Here is a 17,956-nt window from a genome sequence, read left to right on the forward strand (position 1 = left end):
ATATTCCTAAAGGAAAATAACTTTTACTTTTAATTAGTAGTATCCAGGGAATTGTATTCTTGTTGGCTGGGGGGGGGGGGGGTGTTAATGATCTTAATCATGGATTGCAATAGAAACTTGGATGGTAGAAAATAAAAAATGTACAGGATGCCTAGCTAAATACAACTAAATCAATTTATAATTTGTTTTATATTCATTTACACATGTTTATGCATGAAATTTAGATTTGGGCTGTTGTGAGACTATGTAAGTACATTTTCTATGAAACACAATAGGTGGTTTCAGACCGCCTCGAAGTTCGTCAGTTCCAGGTATTCTCTGATCAGGAAATTTACCCCGATCAGAAAATACCAGGTATTTTGGTAATGTGAAAGCAAACTACGCGTAATTTCCCCGAATGAAAATACCCGCTAAATAGTAGGTACTTGACGAAATTACGAGAACTTTCGCGGGGATTTTTTCAAGGTGGCAGGTATTTTGGCAATGTGAAAGCAATTTACGGGAACTTTTAGCCCAGCGTGTCATTGGGCGCGGGCGCCGTGGGTGGCTGCTGGGCTAGTGATTTTGAATCTCCCGCCTTGCCTGCTTATCAGACCATACTGCGCATGCTCGTAACTTCAGGAACTTATCCCGAAGGGTATGTTTCGGGGCGGTGTGAATGCAGGAATAATTAATGGGTATTTTTTAGCCTAAAAAAGTTCTCGTAATTTAACGGGGATTCTTATGATCGAGGCGGTTTGAAACCACCTAATGTAGACACTTATTTTCCTAGCAAGAGGGCACCAGCTTTTTTTTTTAAAGTAACATTTAAATAAACAAGGAAGTTACTACAAATATGTAATTGCAACCTGCCACATACCAGCTATGTAGCCCTTCACTGACTCTCACATTACTGTTATCAAGGGGCTACGACCAATCAACATATTATGAACCTAATAACATGGTTTTCAAAGAGGCTTCGTTCACACCACGCATATGTTCAACCGATTTCATGCTGTTGATAAACATCTTTTAAAAATGAAAAAAAATCTAGGTGTATTCAGGTTGACTAAAAGTTAATACCTGGCATTGTCAGATCAGGAAATAAACCAGATCTAACCATTAACAAAATACTAGCTATATTTACCAATTTCAAATTTTCAAAATGTTTGCAGGGATTTTTTCCAAGGTCGCAGATATTCTCGCAATGTGAAAAATTACGCAAACTTTCTAAACCAAGCGAGTAGTTGGGCACAACTGCTGTGGGCTGCTGAGCCGGCAATTTTGAATCACGTAGCTTTCCTGCTTATCAGGCCATCCTTGTAACTCCGAAAATATACCCTGAAAAGATCGGCTTTAGGTCGTTTTGAATGAGGAAAATAATTATTGGGTATTTTGAGGTCTGGATAAGTTGTAATATTTTTTGTTATTATTGTGATCGGGCCAGCCTGAGGTCACTCCATGACAAGTTGCAAAAAGTGTCCCATCTTCCGAACCATGTTCGTTCAAAATACCACTGAACATAGAATGTGATGTTTAACATACCGAAGAACCACTGATTTGGCATTTTAGATAACGGAAAACTAGATCCTCAGTAGGATAACGGAAAACTAGATCCTCAGTAGGTTATCTGCTCTTCCAAAGTAATCATGTTTGATTTCAGATTCACGTTTTATGATTCTAGCTGAATAGAATCGACTGAATGCCCCCCATAGTCACAGTTTACCAGCGATAGTGTTTATCGCATGAACAAAGGAAGGAATGAAACACGAGTCCCAAACATGATTGCATATCGTACGATGATATTGCTTCCTTATACAAACATTCATAAACATAAATTCTGAACAAGTATCGCCACACCCAGAAGTGAAATCCACGTTTCAATGAAATTTAATGAGAAATTTACTGATAGTTGAGTTTTGAAAGAATATTCATATTTTGAATTAGAAAATGGGTGTGTGCATGATCAACCCTCATTGTGTTATTCATTTATTTTATGATATTTTTCAATAAAATGATTTGTCCCCAAAAGAAGTTCATAATCGTATGATCCAAATATTGAGCCACCAAACTACATTTTTGTAAATATATGGTCATCATTGATAATCAGTTTGTAATGCTTCCATTATTAAGTTGTAGTCTATAGACACAGCTTTCAAATATGTTTTAAACTAGCACCTATTGTAAGATTGGAAAAAGGAGGTTTTAAAAACTGACTGGAATGCACACATGACTTGATTATTTCAAAGAAACATCCAACCTATCAGGCCAATAGTTATAAAGGGAGCTCATGGATACCCCCCCCCCTTGAAATACCCTACCGTGCCCTGGGAAACTCATGAAGAGCCCCTGATATTCACATCGGGTCAATAAATGCGAACTTTAATACAATAAAGCAAATTGTCTATAGAAAGATCTAGTACTGTGTTTAGGGGAAATTAGTTTCCCTTCTATAAAAATATTCAACTTTTTGTATGATAAAGTTTTATCTTTTGTGATTCCCCCCCCCCCCCCTTCCCAGACACATAGGAGAATATCGACCTAGTGTGATGGTCATTGGCTTTAAAGGTCACCTAAAGGATATCGTCGATGCGTAAGGGAATCCTCTTGCAAGGCACTACTTATGAAGGTATGTATAGTTGTGCTTATGTTATATTTTTCCACCATTACCAGGTGGGGTAATCTGGCCTGAAATTTGAAATTCATATGAATTGAATAGATAGAGTAGATTTAAAGAAGGTCGTGTGCTACGCCAGAATGCATATATGAGACTACGCCCAGATGTTTGGCTCTAATATTTTAGCCGTTGTCTTGTCCTATTTTGAATTCTGGTGCATCTGAAGTGCAATAACTCGCAGTGGACGTTTTTATCACAATCTCAAGCCTTCAACTGGTCTTACTTTTCCTACTTTTTAAATGAAAATCCTGATTTTCCTATTTTTAGGGGGGAAACTAATTTTAGAAAATGAGGGCGGAACAGTAAACAAAGTATAGAGAAAATGCTGAAATCCATAGAGGTTTGTTGGCTTCATAGTTATGAAGTCCTATTAATGCAACAAGGTATCATGAAGCAGGAAGGATGGAAACCATACGTATTTGACATTTTTGGATGAAGTAAGGAAAAAAAAGTACATATAAAGTAATCACAATGCAACTTTATACATAACTTGCTGTTTATCTTATGAAGACGGGTACAGTCAGTTTCTCTACAATTAAGGTGAAGACAGAGCCATTCATAAAAGATGAACAGTTTCTATGCAGACTGAATAGATTATAGTTTCTGTGCAAATTCTCCTTGTAAGTTGTATGTGAATTCAGTTATTTGTATTACTTCATGTTTCCATTTTGTTCATCTATTTTTTTCAAACATTATTGAATATACAGTGTTAAGATGTGTATTGCTAATATGTGAGGTAACTCAAATGAAATTCAGCAAAATGTTACTTGTTGAAAAGACTGAATTGAGTAAAAGATGAAACACTAAATCAAATACTGCCCATCTTGTTTTGTGAAGTTTGTGATACCCATTTCAACATGGACAAATGTGTTGGTGTTTTTTGTTATGAATACTTTATATTTTTTGTTTGAAATAATTGTGATACAGATGGCATTATGATATTAAAGTGCATATTTTATAAGTACTTTTCTCCTAATTTGGGGAAAATTTTGTTCCTGATTTTCTCAGAATTTTTAAACCAAGACCAGTTGAAGGCCTGTACTCTTCTTTTTGAAAAGGACTTGAAAATGAACAATAGTTGTCTTCGCTTAAATCTAAAAAGGTCACTTCCCTTTAAAAATACCATAGTTCATTTTAATATCATAGCTAGGGGAAGTCCAGTGTAATATATTGCGGGTATTCATAAATGAACAGGAAATAGATGTGCGAAACCTTCAAGCGAATAGATTGAAAGTTGTAAGATTCAATTAAACTTGGTGCCATGAGAGCTTAAAGGTCAAGTCCACCTCAGAAAAATGTTTATTTTAATCAATAGAGAAAAATCAAACTAGCATAACGCTGAAAATTTCATCAAAATCGGATGTAAAACAAGAAAGTTATGACATTTTAAAGTTTCGCTTATTTTTCACAAAACAGTGAAATCCACAACTCAGTGACATGCAAATGAGACAGTCGATGATGTCCCTCACTCACTATTTCTTTTCTTTTTTATTGTTTGAATTATACAATGTTTAATTTTTTACAGATTTGACAATAAGGACCAACTTGACTGAACCACATAGTATTAAACAATGCTAATTCCACCTGTTCAGGGAGGAATTAATCAATGTTTCACTCGACAGTGAGGAGAAAATTAGAATATTTCATGTAATAAAATACAAAAGAAATTGTGAGTGGATGATGTCATCAGTCTCCTCATTTGCATACCGACCAAGATGTGCATATAACTATTTTGTGAAATTCAGCGAAACTTTAAAATGTCATAACTTTTTAATTTTACGTCTGATTTTGATGAAATTTTCAGTGCTATGGTTGTTGGATTTTTCTCTTTTTATTTAAATCAACTTTTGTTGGAGTGGACTTGTCCTTTAAACTTTCATGGAGATAATGAGGTTGAGCTGCTCCAGTGCAATCTGCCAATTGACACAAGTTATGAGCCAGGATATTGCCCTATTCCTTTAACGTTTTACTAATTAACAGAACCTTGCATAATAGCTCAAATTGGCCAAGCAAGTTGAGTCTTATTTCCTTTCCAATGTAACCCAAGCTTTATGTGAATGTATCCTGATTAATATTGACAACATCCAGACTAATTAATTTAATTCACATCAGAATAGAAAGTGATACGAATTAACAGCGACACTTTGGCTTAAAATAAACCCGGATCAGACGATGAGGAAGGATGGGATTGCTTTAAAGACCATCCAAATTATCTCCAAGTTTATTGACAATAAGGATATATATAAATGTTTGGCATTATTTTGATCAAAGAAATGCAAATTGTATGTTGCTCTTAATGACATCATTTAGTATCATAATGCATTGCATTGCATACTTATTGTGGGCCGTGTCTAGTCTGCAAGCACAGACTCAAATTCGATACTTTGACCAATTATGCCATGTCTGGAGAGTGAAGACTAGACTCCAAACTGGTAGAGGCAGCCACAGTACAAAGTGCATCTAGTCTCACTACTTCAGACTCTGCATTATTGCACTTTGTGAAATCCAAAGGTCTGTGCCTGCAGACTATGCCATGTCTACATCATGCAGACTATGCCATGTCTACATCATGCAATCACGCATACATGGATACAAAGAAATACAACTTGATTTGCAAAGTAACTAAGTTTTATACATGGAGAATTTGGGAGACTTCTAGGGGTTACTTTCCACAACTGGCTTCCCAAATCTGTAACATTGAGTAAGCTATTTAAAACATCACACTGAATGGAGATTTTCCTGTTCTTTTATTTTTATTTTCCACTTCCAGGGCTCTTTTGTAGCATATTGGGGGCAAAATCGCCAGAGTCCCCAGAAAATGTTACCCTCATTCAGACCAAAAAATACAATATTAAAAAACACCCTGTATACTTGAAAATAACTTGATTTGCTGGAGGTTATACATGCTCACACTGAAATGCATTTATGGGACTACGCGCAAATGTTTGACCCAAACATTTGAGCTGATACTAAAATGATTTCAATATCGGGGATTCTGAAAAGCAATGTTTTGCAGTGAACTTTTTGTTCCTATAATATCCTTTGTAAATGACATGACAATAATTAAATTCCTTTCGCCTTTCACATTATGGGACTTTCCCTTTCACTTTCTTAATTGTCTCTTGCTTTTCAGTTTCGAAATTGTTGACATCGCTGGAATGGCAGCTCGAAACCTGGTTGTCACGTGTGCAATGGTACACAGCCTGCAATTTGGATTTTAGAAAAAGACGGAATAATAACTTATCCTACAATGGCTCAGGTAAAACCAGATTCTTGTTTCTAACCTATAAAGTAACAAGGAGTTTGACACCATTTTTTTTGGGGGGGGGGTGGACTACTTGAGAGTTTTTCTTAGGTTACACAATGTGCACATCTCATGCTTGAGTGAACCCTGAACTTAAACCCTGTTTTCTATTTTTTTTTTTTATGAAGCTCAAATTATATTTCTTCTGCATTCATTCAAGCAACTTTGAGAACTTACCCCGGAAATGCCTGGTTCGGGTTGATATGCAGAAAACAATTATTGGGTACATTAGGGCCAGAACAAATCCTTGTAAATTGACCAGTATGTTGGTGATCAATTTGGTCTTAGAACACCTACACATTCCATATATTAGTAGAGGCATAATACTTAGGAACCTCTGTTGAAAATGAAATATTTGCTTTGGATTATTGCTGGTACAATCGCAAGAATAATGTAAGAGTTCAGAAAAGAATAGATAATAAATCAGCCAACAGACCTTGATGAATGTCTAAGAATCTATATTGAAGCTTGGTCCTTAGCATTATGAAGTCATAATTATAACGGATTATAAGATATAACCAAGAACAGGCAAGTTATGATTTTGGGAATTGCTGAATAACCAGGGAGTGTTTCCTCAAAGAAATAGTTACTGTTTTTTTTTTCACTGAAAATTGTTACAAGCTATTGAAATCCTTCCATCCGATTGGCTCAGAACAAATTAGTCGGTGAAACCGGCTATGTCATGAATGTCTGACTCTTCATTAGCTAGGTTATTACTGAACTTTGCCAACAACCCTGTGAAACCTCCCCTGTTGTTATTGATCTTGATATCTGTTTTTCCTCTTACAGCCTTTAACCCCTGTCAGCTAATAATAGGCATTTAGACAAACTATTTTTTTCCAAAAGGTGGCCAATGTGTATGAGAATTATGTTTAAAAAAGTTGTGTTTTTTAGTTTGAACAATACAGAGGGGGCAGTTTCACAAAGACTTTTGAATACAACTCAAACATTCGATAGCAAATCCCAGTGACCACTTCTAATTGGTTGAAAGACAAGCTGTGTTAGATTTTGGAGTAGCAACTCTTTGTGCAACAGGGTGGAACAGGCCCCAGCCAGATAATCTACACTCAATACAGCCTTAGTAAAACTTATTAAATATTAAAGGTTACTGAATTTTATTCTAGAATAGTTTTAAGTAATTGATTTTCCAATGAAAATTCAGTTGTCAAATGTACGGTACCTAGTGTCCATCCATAGTAGTTTCTGATCACTGCAGTCAGCCCCTCCTCAAGTCATGTGGTTAGGTCATGTGATATCCTTCATGTCAGGTGACCTGTCTGGCATTGAGACACAACCCACATGGTAATCATGTGATTGTGTTTTTAAAAAGAAAGATGTCATCACATCACTCCTACCTACGGAAGCTTTTAAGTGCCATGGACTTGTCGAGATGGCCATGCGTCAGTATTGTACAGTTGTGAGCCTCTGACGTGACCCTCGCCACAAATTATGCACATTCGTCTTGCCTTGCGACACAAGTCCTCATAAATTACCTGAGCCACACTGTATATTGCCTCTGTAAAATCAACTAATTTGCCAGCCTTTTACCTGGGAATATTCCAAGTTTATACTTTGCTCTCACATAGGCTACATGGCTGGTATTGTTTAGTGGGGGTAGAGTCCCTGGGGGTGGTTTCATAAAGCTGTTCTAAAAAAGTTACGAATGACTTTACGCACGACTGGTGACCATTTCTTGTGGTACGTGATACATACCTATGTACATGTAGCTGACTTGGTTCCATGACAATTGCTCCGGCGACAATCTCTCCGCTCTACATTCCACGTGCTAATCGAATGACCAACTTTAACCCTTGCTTTAACACTATACCCTACCCTAAACCCTATTGCAACCCTAACCCTACATCTTAGACGAAATTAAGCCCGGAGCAATTGTCGCCGGAGCAAATGTTGTGTCACCGCTGACATAGCACCTAAGAACACGTTCCAGTCGTGTGTAAAGTCATTTGTTACTTTAGAGCAGCTTTATGATATACCAAACTGATCAAGAAATGCAGCGATACCCAAGTATTTTTTTTTATCCACAAGGTTCAAAATCCTGCATTTTCGTAAGGGCGGTGCAAGGAATAATTTTCCTGGTATTAATGTGCTGCGCATTGTTTTATGACTGCTACATAAACTTTCCTTTGTATAGCAACTTTTTTTTTGTATATATAACTGAACACAACATCTAGTTGAAAGCTTTACTCCCCAGCAACCAGAAATGCTTACAAATTTGAGAAGTAAAATTATTCCCTGTGATGCTGCCTTATAACTTTTAAAACAAAAGCACCCCTGCATCTAGACAGAGCATTAAGCATGTTTTGAATGTGATATATTTTGAAGTCATTGACTTTGGCTAAGATTATAGGAGGCACTTATCAATCTCTCTGATATTATTCTTAAAGGCATCCTGCACAATACTTTAAGCTTAGTTAAATACGGTATTTTTTTAACCCAAACGTTTCTCGATTAATGGTGACGGGTTTGTTAAGGAACCGGTAATAATAAGCAATATTCATGTGCATATAAAGTACGATTTAAATCCATGGGGTATTAAATCCCTCTGTCGACGCAACTGATAGGTCATCTGTTGTAGGTCAGAATTGTTCGGAGCATTTCATAACGTATGATGAAGCAGTGACAATTAATGACAATAGTATGATATGTATCTTTGAGAGAGACTCAGAAATCACTCATTCTGTATTTGTATTTCCCCTTGTTTACACTTTTTTCCTTTTCATTTTGTCTCTTTCTGCAGGATGCTGATGCCAGCGTGTTAACTTGTGGACGTCAATCAGATTTGTATCAAAACTTCTTTTTTATTCCTATTTTGGTTCCTTTTAAAGGAAGATATTTACACTGCATTTTAGCAACCACATAGTTTTAATGATTCCCAGCCCCCCACCCCCCATCAATGTTTTTTTTTCAGGGGCTACTATTAACATCTTACTGCCTAAATAGACCAGCTTAGCCGGGGTAATAAAGGAGCACGTTGAGCACCTAGCAAGGTGGATACGTGCACTATACAAATCCTATATTATTATTATTAAATGTGCATTATTGGTAAGCTTTAGGATTGCAATGAATAGTGATTTTCCAGTGCTCCGTTTTGAGTTTCGGGACTTTTGAGCATTTCAAGGGCGAAATCGCCCCTAGCCCCCATGTTATTTTTCTCCCTGCCACCCCCTACCTCCCCTCCACTACAAGTTTTCCTCCAACTTTCTCTCTCTTTCCGTTCTGCTCGTATGCATACTTTTTTTCTTCTGTCTTGTCCTTTCTTCACTTCCATTTGTGACCTGCCACCCCAAAACCAACAATAAGTCGACCCAAATGAGTATTGGGATGTTTATCGGGCTTGAAAATTCATTTCCTAAGCTTTAAAATGATACATGATATGTTAAAATTGACCAACAATAACCATTAGAAAGTACTTGATTGAACGCAGAGGAAATTCAGCAAGAACTTAAAAAAAATAAGGAGAAAACAAGGTTTGAAGTTTGGGGTTCACTCAAGCATGAGATGTGCATACTATATTGCTTCTTTCCCTCCCCTTCTCTATCTCATCTTTACTTTCCCAGTAACTTAAAATAGAAAACTCCCAACAAATAAGTATAACGGGGGAGCAAGATTGCCTGAACCAGGGCATAACGTTACCTACTTTTCTCTCCATATTATCATGAACTTTGGATGCCCCCAGTCTCTTTCCTCCAGACCTTCCTCCTCGGCGGCTATCGGCGCTTGTGTTTTTGTCGTTCCCAAACACGTGCATCGGACGCGGCCCAACTCCCCGCGTCACAGACCGGGCAAGAAAACAAGAGTTACCGTGGCAACACAATTTAATCGCAATCGGCTCACCTCACGTAGCCTGCCCCCTTCCTTCCTCAAATTTGTCTGATTGCTTGCCAATGTTTCCTGCTAGCTCTCCCTTGCTTCCTCATCTTTTATCTCTTTCTTTATCTTTCTCTTTCCATCTCATGTTTTCTTTTTAACCTCTTTCTTTGGCAACAGAATTGCTTCCCTTTGCCTTGACATCATTACTTTTCTTAATTTCATTCCGTTCATCAAGAAATATATTTATTTTCCATTCGCTGTCGTTTACTTTCTCCTGTTCCCTTTTTCAAATGATTTGATGAACTCTTATCTTTATATGCAATACTCCCTCATTTGGAGGGGGGGGTGGGAAATGGGGATGGTCAACATTCTTGTCTGCCCCCCTCACCTGCATTTGTCAGTCTATATTTTTCTTCCTTATCTCCCTCCTTCCTCCCTCTCCTCCACTCTTCTTTCTTCCTCCCTCCCCTCTCCCTTCCCTCTCCCTTCCCTCCCCTCCCCTCTCCTCTTCCCTTCTTCCCCCCTCCCTTCCCTCTTCCTTCTTCCCCTCCCCTCTTCCTTCTTCCCCCTCCCCTCCCCTCTTCCTTCTTCCCCCTCCCCTCTCCTCTTCCCTTCTTCCCCCCTCCCTTCCCTCTTCCATCTTCCCCTCCCCTCTTCCTTCTTCCCCTTCCCCTCTCCTCTCCCTTCTCTCCCTTCTCCCCCCTCCCCTCTTCCTTCCTCCCCTCTCCCGCCCTCCCCTCTCCCGCCAACTCTCCTCCTTTCCTCCCCTCTCTCTCCTCCCCTCTCTCTCCCCTCTCTCCTTTCCTCCCCTCTCCTTTCCTCCCCTCTCCTTTCCTCCCCTCTCTCCTTTCCCTCTCCCCTCTCTCCTTCCCCTCTCTCCTCCTTCCCTTCCCCTCCACTTCTCCTTACCTCCCCCTTTTCCCCTGCTCCCCCTCACACAATTTTACACATTTAATTTTCATGGGCATTCCAAATCAGACACCTGCAAACCAATACGAATACTAAACTTTTTGAAACATGATCTTAATGAAGTAAACCTTCATATTTGATGTTTTTAAATTGCATTATTTGCACCATACCTTGATTTGTAAGATGCATGAATATACCATCACAATTTTTGTGAGATCATGACCAATTCTGTTTAGCTATCATGCCTCGATGATGTAATCAAGGGGCAAGGTTGTGACCAGGGAACTCTTTTGAGTATGGCAAATTTTTATTAATTTCCATTGTCACACGCAAAACGGCCGATCCCTTTGAGGCAGGTGCTATAGCCTTCCTGTCTCGCTGAAATTAATTGTAGACGGCCTCACCTCTCTCTCAGTGGGACAAATGACGGAAAGAGAGAAATCAAGATATGAATGTCTCTGCTTCCTCTCGCACCTGTCTCTCGGGGGACAAGAAGGGGGCCCTTGACCTTGAGCTAACCAGTTTCGGTCTCGCTTGTTTACGAATCCGATAACAAGGGCTGCGATTCCGATCAGACATCCGGGATAGATGTAATCGGCGTTGCGTAAATTAAAACCATGACCACGTCTATTCCCCCGACCAGTTTTGTGATTCATATAATTCCTGCCTCGGAGAGAGGCCTGTCAAACCCATTGTCTGAAGCAGGTCCCCCCTTCGCCTCCCTCCAGCAATTTTGTATTAAAAAATGCTTGTTATTTTTATGGATTTCCCCCTTTTTTGCCTCCTTGAACATTTGAACTTTAAGGCCTTCCCTACCTAGTTACAATGCTATTTCATACCTCCCACTTTTCACCCATTTTGTATTTGATCTAAATAATTTCTAAGATAATACCTTACTTGCAAGGTATATAGACAAGTCTTGATTTTTCTCTCATTTGTTTATTTCACTTTATTCATTATACAATTTTTATGTGGTTTTTTTTCATATTGTTTTTTTATTATATTTTCATTTTATTTCATTTTTTTTTGGGGGGGTGAATGCGCGCTTATTTTGGTCTCTTGTTAACGTTTTTGGCAGTCTGTTTTATTTAATTATATATGATTTGAGCTTAGTAAAATTTACACATATAAAAAAAGTGCAAAGAAACTTTCAAAAGAAAATAAGAAAAACGTCTAATTTTACCTATGCTATAAGAGGCAATTATTGATTTGAATATGTTTTAGGGCTCAACATGGAAAATTAACCATAATTTGTCAAGTATATGACCTAAGTATTTTTAATGTTTCTTAAATATTATCTGTAAGGGGCCCACTATATTTCTATATATATGTATCGCTCTATTTTGTATTCATATTTATTTATGTAATTGATTTGTAACTTTGTGTTTCACTGTAATTGTCCATAAAAGTGGATTTTGATCAATAAATTTTGAAACTTAAAACATGTTTTTTTCTTCCCCAGGATCATCATATCTATCGCCATAACCTGATGAGGTTGGTATATCATCTTAGCTCATTTCACCAGTTACAACTCTGACTGTATTGTGTCTACATTCTGGCTGAAGTGATCAGGACTGGTATCTTTTAACAGTGACTGGTGATCCCATCTCTACACCTGAACCTGTTGATGGTTCCATGTGGTTGCATTGGAAGACTGGTGAATTATGCGAACAGTTCATACTCTCTTCCTAATCAGGTGGTATAGGTTATGAAAAGTCCTGTTCAGACTTGTGGTAGCAAAGTTCACCAACGTTTTAATCCTGTTCTCATATGCCAAGAAAAATCTGCTGACGTCTGTTGACAAGCGGGCATTTCTTCATCAATTATCCTATGGAAATAATGTGCGAACTAACTCATGATGCTGTAATTATTTTTGTTTTTCTACGATCTTGTGAGTTGGGTTATTTAGATTCATCTTTTGAGAATGATTATCGGTTATGTAAAATTTGATTGTCCAAAGAAATTTGCAGCCAGGCAACCAACAAATTAAAAGAGCCTCCTGCCTTTCAGCATCTTTTGACCCCTCACACCACATTGACTTTGTACACTAAATGTTGCTAAGCTTTTGCTGTTACTGTCTGAACAAGTCTTGATGAAAAAAAAAAGATATCCACAACTGCATCTGCTACCAAATGATAGTCATTCTTGTGGCTAGTCCATGGGTGACTAGTAAAAGACTGGTTTAACTGAATGGTCCTTACGTGAGGTAGTAGGTTATATAGTTTTGGAGATACACTCAATGGCGATAGCTATACAGCCTGCTAGCTTTCCTTGGGCCATTCACTAATCTTCAGAGCGGCAAAAGTGTCTTTGATGCTTTCAGGTTGAACTGTGATTATTCACAAGTCCTTTGTGCCTTAAGCAACACATCCCCATTCATTTCTCTTAAGCACTCTCTTTCGTTCATACTTTTGTTCCTTCGTTGGTTCTTTATTTTTCTCTCCTCTCCCCTCTCTTTCTCCTTCCTCTCTCTTTCTCTCTTCATTCACTCTTTCTACTTTCCGATCTTTGTTCATTTCTCTCCTACTCTGTAACTTATTCTATAATCTTGTATTCTCTTTTTTTAAAGGCTTGGTCCACTTAGTTTACCCATCTTCATAGTTTGCCCATCTCCGGAAATTTTTTCTTGTTTTCATGAGCTCTATCCCCTAGATCTTCCCCTATTTTGTACATCTATTAAATTTCATCCCTTACCCCTTTTGTATCATGGACCCATTCCCCAATGATATGAATTCAAAACCATGGTCATTTGTTCCTGCTTTTTTATTGCGGTCCGTTTTGTAGATTTTGAGATTTTTCTCAAAATTCTCAACCTGCTCTGATCCCTCCCCTGCTCTGCTCCCTCTTTCCAGAAAGAAATACACCTTCATTGTTTAGGTCCATCTTTCTTGTAAATACTCCCTTTTTTTAGAAGTTCCATGGCTTATTTATTCTTTGCCATGGAAACCTTCGGAAGTTAAACACTCCTAAGTTTCTGAATTTTTTCCTTTCTTTCTACAGCTTTTCTCATCTTAGTCTGTCCTATATCTCTATCCCCTTCCAGATCCGCCCCCCCCCCCCCTTGGAAAAGAAAGAATAATGCTTCAAAGCTCTGAATGTCTTCCCATCTTATAAACACTCCCATTTTCTTAAAAAAAATTTTTTCTTCATTCCACCTCTTTTCCTGTATATATCTTCATATCTCATCTTTCCTCATACCCTTCCATCTTCCTTCTTGCCCCCTATTTTTCAGAAATAAAGTGGACATCCACCCGAATCCCTGAGACCCTAACTTGTGATGTGCTTCTCAAATCACACAGGTTAGTTTCTCAGGAATTTGGTAGGTGTGTCAAATCAACGATATTATTTCTTTACGTAACATAAGTAATGTAAGTACATACTAATGAATAGAAATTTGGGGGCTTTGGGTTTGCTTTTTTGCATAGGAATGTAAAAATGATAAAAAGTAATTAGATAAGTAATTAAGAAAAATAAAAAGTAATGACAATACAGAAATGTCAAACAAATGAACACATTCAGCATTGCGCATAAATTATGTTGTTCTTTGGATGTTGCATTTATGATGAATCATTTAATGACTAGAATAATGTTACGGGGCTGTTAAAAACCCATATCTTATAATGTAAATAATTTTAGGACAACCCTGTGAAAGCTTAATTTCAGAGTTGTGACACAAGTGGAAGCCTTTTGTTTTGCCTAGAAAGAGTTTCTACTGGAATTTGCCAATTTTCAGACCTTTTAAGGTTGCCACCAATGTCATATTTCTAGAATACAGCTTTTTCTGAGCTGCCTCAAAATTATTGAATTGGAGAAAGGTTTTAACATTCCAGGGGCCTGTCGCAGATAGAGTTGCATTTCATCACAACTCAAAAATAAAGTCGCAAGTCCATAATACATGCTTTTGATTGGTTGAAAGTTAAGTTGCGTTTAATTGTAAATCTTTCTGTAACAGACCCTAACAGTGATGATTTGGTTTCAATATGAATATGGCATATTTTCATGTCGGTGCAAGAACGCCCTTAACACCACATTTGTGCACATAGCATGCAGAAACACTCCCTTTACCAGCATGCATAAGTGAATTGCGTAAGGGCGTTTCTGCACCAATGCAGTGCGCGAAAAATGACTAGCTAAGCGCGTTCTTGCATTGACAAAGCAATTTGTGCAAATCGCCTCTTAAAACCGATTTCATCAGGAAATCAAATTTATCATGTAGTTATTACCTATGTAGTAAGTTTTTATTGAGGTGTTCCTCGAATCTCCATTTGTTTCAGTTTCAAGTGTAGTGTTGTATTCATTAACAAGCTGAGGTATTTATGTTTTATTAATTGGTTTACTTGATGACAATGTCTAGCCTATGCCAATGACGTGACTTTCCCCACACACAGCTGCGAGGGCTGAAGGGTTACGCTCATCCTCTATCGCCAGTAGCTTAGCTCGTGACTTCGAGGTAGTCTTAATTCTGGTATAGATATGAGAGGTTTGACGATGGGAGATTGCCAAGTCTCCAAATTCCCTCAAACTCAAGCAAAATTCTGAAGAAAAACTATGAAATTTATGAGAAATGAAACCCAACACTTAAACCAGACTGGTCTTGGATCAAAAACTAGCAATTGTTCATGTGGCCGATCTTGATTTTTAATCATTCAAATTAACAGTGTAATCAACGGATATTTTTGCTGCAGGGGTCTTGTGAAATACAAAACTTAAATGAACCACGAGAGATTAAAATCTCATAGATCAGTCAAATTTTGAAAACAAATGATATAGAATAAACCTTTCTTACAATGTCGCTGAATTTAGGATTTCATGGAATGTTTTACACAGAAAATAAAATGAAAAAGGAATGTATTTATTTTATTAAGGATCTTCTAAAATGATATAATTATGGGTTTCTGCCACCCTAACTACACATTTTTCACTGCTATTGAGACCGTTCTAGTGAAAGCACTCCCCTTTTCACTCAAATTATTTGGAGAACAGTTGTTGAGAAATTTACCAGAATTGAAAGACTACCTTGAAATGTGTGAACCTCATATTGCCAGCAATGTGTGTGGATTGCCACGGTCATCTTGGCTGTAGCAGAATGTGCGGGCAGACTTCGTCGTCATTTAGGCCGTATCGTACAAGCAACGTTGTATACCACTCATTTTGGAAGCCACTTGCTAAACGTTAGAAAATGTTGTAGTGTGCAGTTTACCTATTGTCTGTCAGGTAATTGTAAACTGTTGTAAGCCAAGCAACACATTTTGCTGTTTTGCTCGTGCCTTTATATGGAAATTATTTACCTTTTTTACCCATGTTTTTTTTTCCTGGAATGAATAAATCTGTTACATTTATCATTTCTGAGTGAAAAATTCCTTTATTTTCATCATTGAACAAAGAAAGAACACAAAATGGAGAAAGATGGAGAGTGGGAGAGAGGTAGGTGTGGTAGAGAAGGAGGATTTAGAGTTAGATAAAAATATAGGGGGAGAGAGAGAGAGAGAAAAGAAAAGTGGAGTGAGTTGAGAGAGTGAGATATATATATGGAAAAGGGGAGAGTATTAAAGAGTGGGATGGCAAAAAATATAGGGGAGAGAGCGAGAAAGGGGAGTCAATTGAGTGAGATAAAATTATAGTAGGAAGAGAGGAAGAAAAAAGAGCAAGGGGAGAGAGAGATAAAACGGGGGGGGGGGGACTAGGGGGAATTAAGAAAGTGAGATAGAAATATAGTACGGAGGGAATTGAAAGAGCGAGATAAAAAATATATAGGGGGAGAAAGAAAGAGAAGGGGAGATAAAAGAGGGAGAGGAGTGGTAGAATGTGGGAGGAGAAAGAAGGGGGGGGGGGGCAAACAGAGGGGAGGGAAAGAAGGAGGAAAGATAGACTAAATTTAAAGGGGGGGGGTGAACTGTGTGGTCTCTCAATGACTGTGTTATGAATACATAGTCTTGAAACATACGTTTTCAGATATCTACTAGCACTACAGAGGATAAATTGACCTATAATTGTATTTGTATAGTGAAACTAAAATGTTTTGAGAGGAAAATTGTTTTGCTACTTGGTAACATAATTATTGTGGTATAAAATTGTATTGAGTAGTTAATTAGCGTGTTATCATTCAAGTGGGTCTATATAAATAGACTACACTAGCATTATGGGTCAGGAAACTGGCCAGGTATGAGTAGTTGAGGACTCGAGATGGCGCTATTGGTTCGTATCTGCTTTAAAAGACATTAAGGAGCTTGTGTTGTCCCCTCACCCATCCCAACAATGTACACCGTTGAACCCCGAAAAGGGATAATCAGATGCAATGGAAAGTTATGAGAGGAATCGTAGAAAACAGTAGGGCCACCGATAGAAATATATTCTAATTTGGTGCTATTAGATATACCTCTATGGCGACCACAAGGAGTAAATATATATCGACGCATCCCCCCCCCCCCAAAAAAAAAAAGGATTTTATAGAGAAAGGGCAAAATGAAGCTCCCTCACAAAAATGTCCATCATGTGCATAAACCCAAGATGGCGCTATAGCACTTCTATCACAGACCGCAAACTCGTGTTTTCAACGTGCTCCAGTGTACCGAATTTGGGTATTACTTTTATTTTCCTTTATTAAATATCCTTTGTATATTGTATGTCGGAATTTTCCTAAATGACACGGTGACCCCCTCTCTTCCTTTCTTTCTCTCTCTCTCTCTTTCCTTTGCTCCTCCACCTTCCTTAACCTCTTCTTTTTCTGCTTTTTCTCCTTCGTCATCATCTTCTTTTCCCCCTTCTTCTACTACCCCTTCTTCTTCCTCTCCTCTCCTCCGTCTTCTTCCTCTTATTTTGCATTCATTACTTCTTTTTATTTTTCTTCTTACCCATCTTCTCCTTCTTCACCATCTTCTTTTTTCCTCTTCTTCTTACTCTACTACCTTCCTCCTCCTCTTCTTCTTCTTTTTTTCTTCTTCTCCTTTTTGCATTCATTACTCATAATAATTATTAGCACTACGATGACTATGGTTTAGATTTAGATTTATTCATTTTCCGTTCACAAAGCACAACAAAATCAAACAATACATAGTTAAATTTGAAGTACAACATCAATCGGAGTAAGGTATAAACAATGAGAACTAAAGTAACTTTGACTATAATGACTATATAAAACAGAACGGAGGGGCTTGCCAAGAAAAGCAAAGCTTGTATGAGAGGCAAGCCCCCGTAACTTAGTTTCAGTACGTACATTACAAAACTATAATATAAATGAGAGACGGGAGACAGTTTAA

At 37.8% G+C, this 17,956-nt stretch overlaps 1 long non-coding RNA gene across 1 annotated transcript; it reads left to right on the forward strand.

Moving 5' to 3' along the window:
• Nucleotides 1-2,498: 2,498 nt before the first annotated feature.
• Nucleotides 2,499-16,042, forward strand: LOC135155156 (uncharacterized). The gene is made up of 3 exons (XR_010294496.1): nucleotides 2,499-2,608; nucleotides 5,790-5,915; nucleotides 8,719-16,042. It is a non-coding gene; the product is annotated as an uncharacterized LOC135155156 (long non-coding RNA).
• Nucleotides 16,043-17,956: the final 1,914 nt, after the last annotated feature.

This window comes from Lytechinus pictus, chromosome 8 (assembly GCF_037042905.1).
Source record: "Lytechinus pictus isolate F3 Inbred chromosome 8, Lp3.0, whole genome shotgun sequence".
Taxonomy (NCBI): Eukaryota; Metazoa; Echinodermata; class Echinoidea; order Temnopleuroida; family Toxopneustidae; genus Lytechinus; species Lytechinus pictus.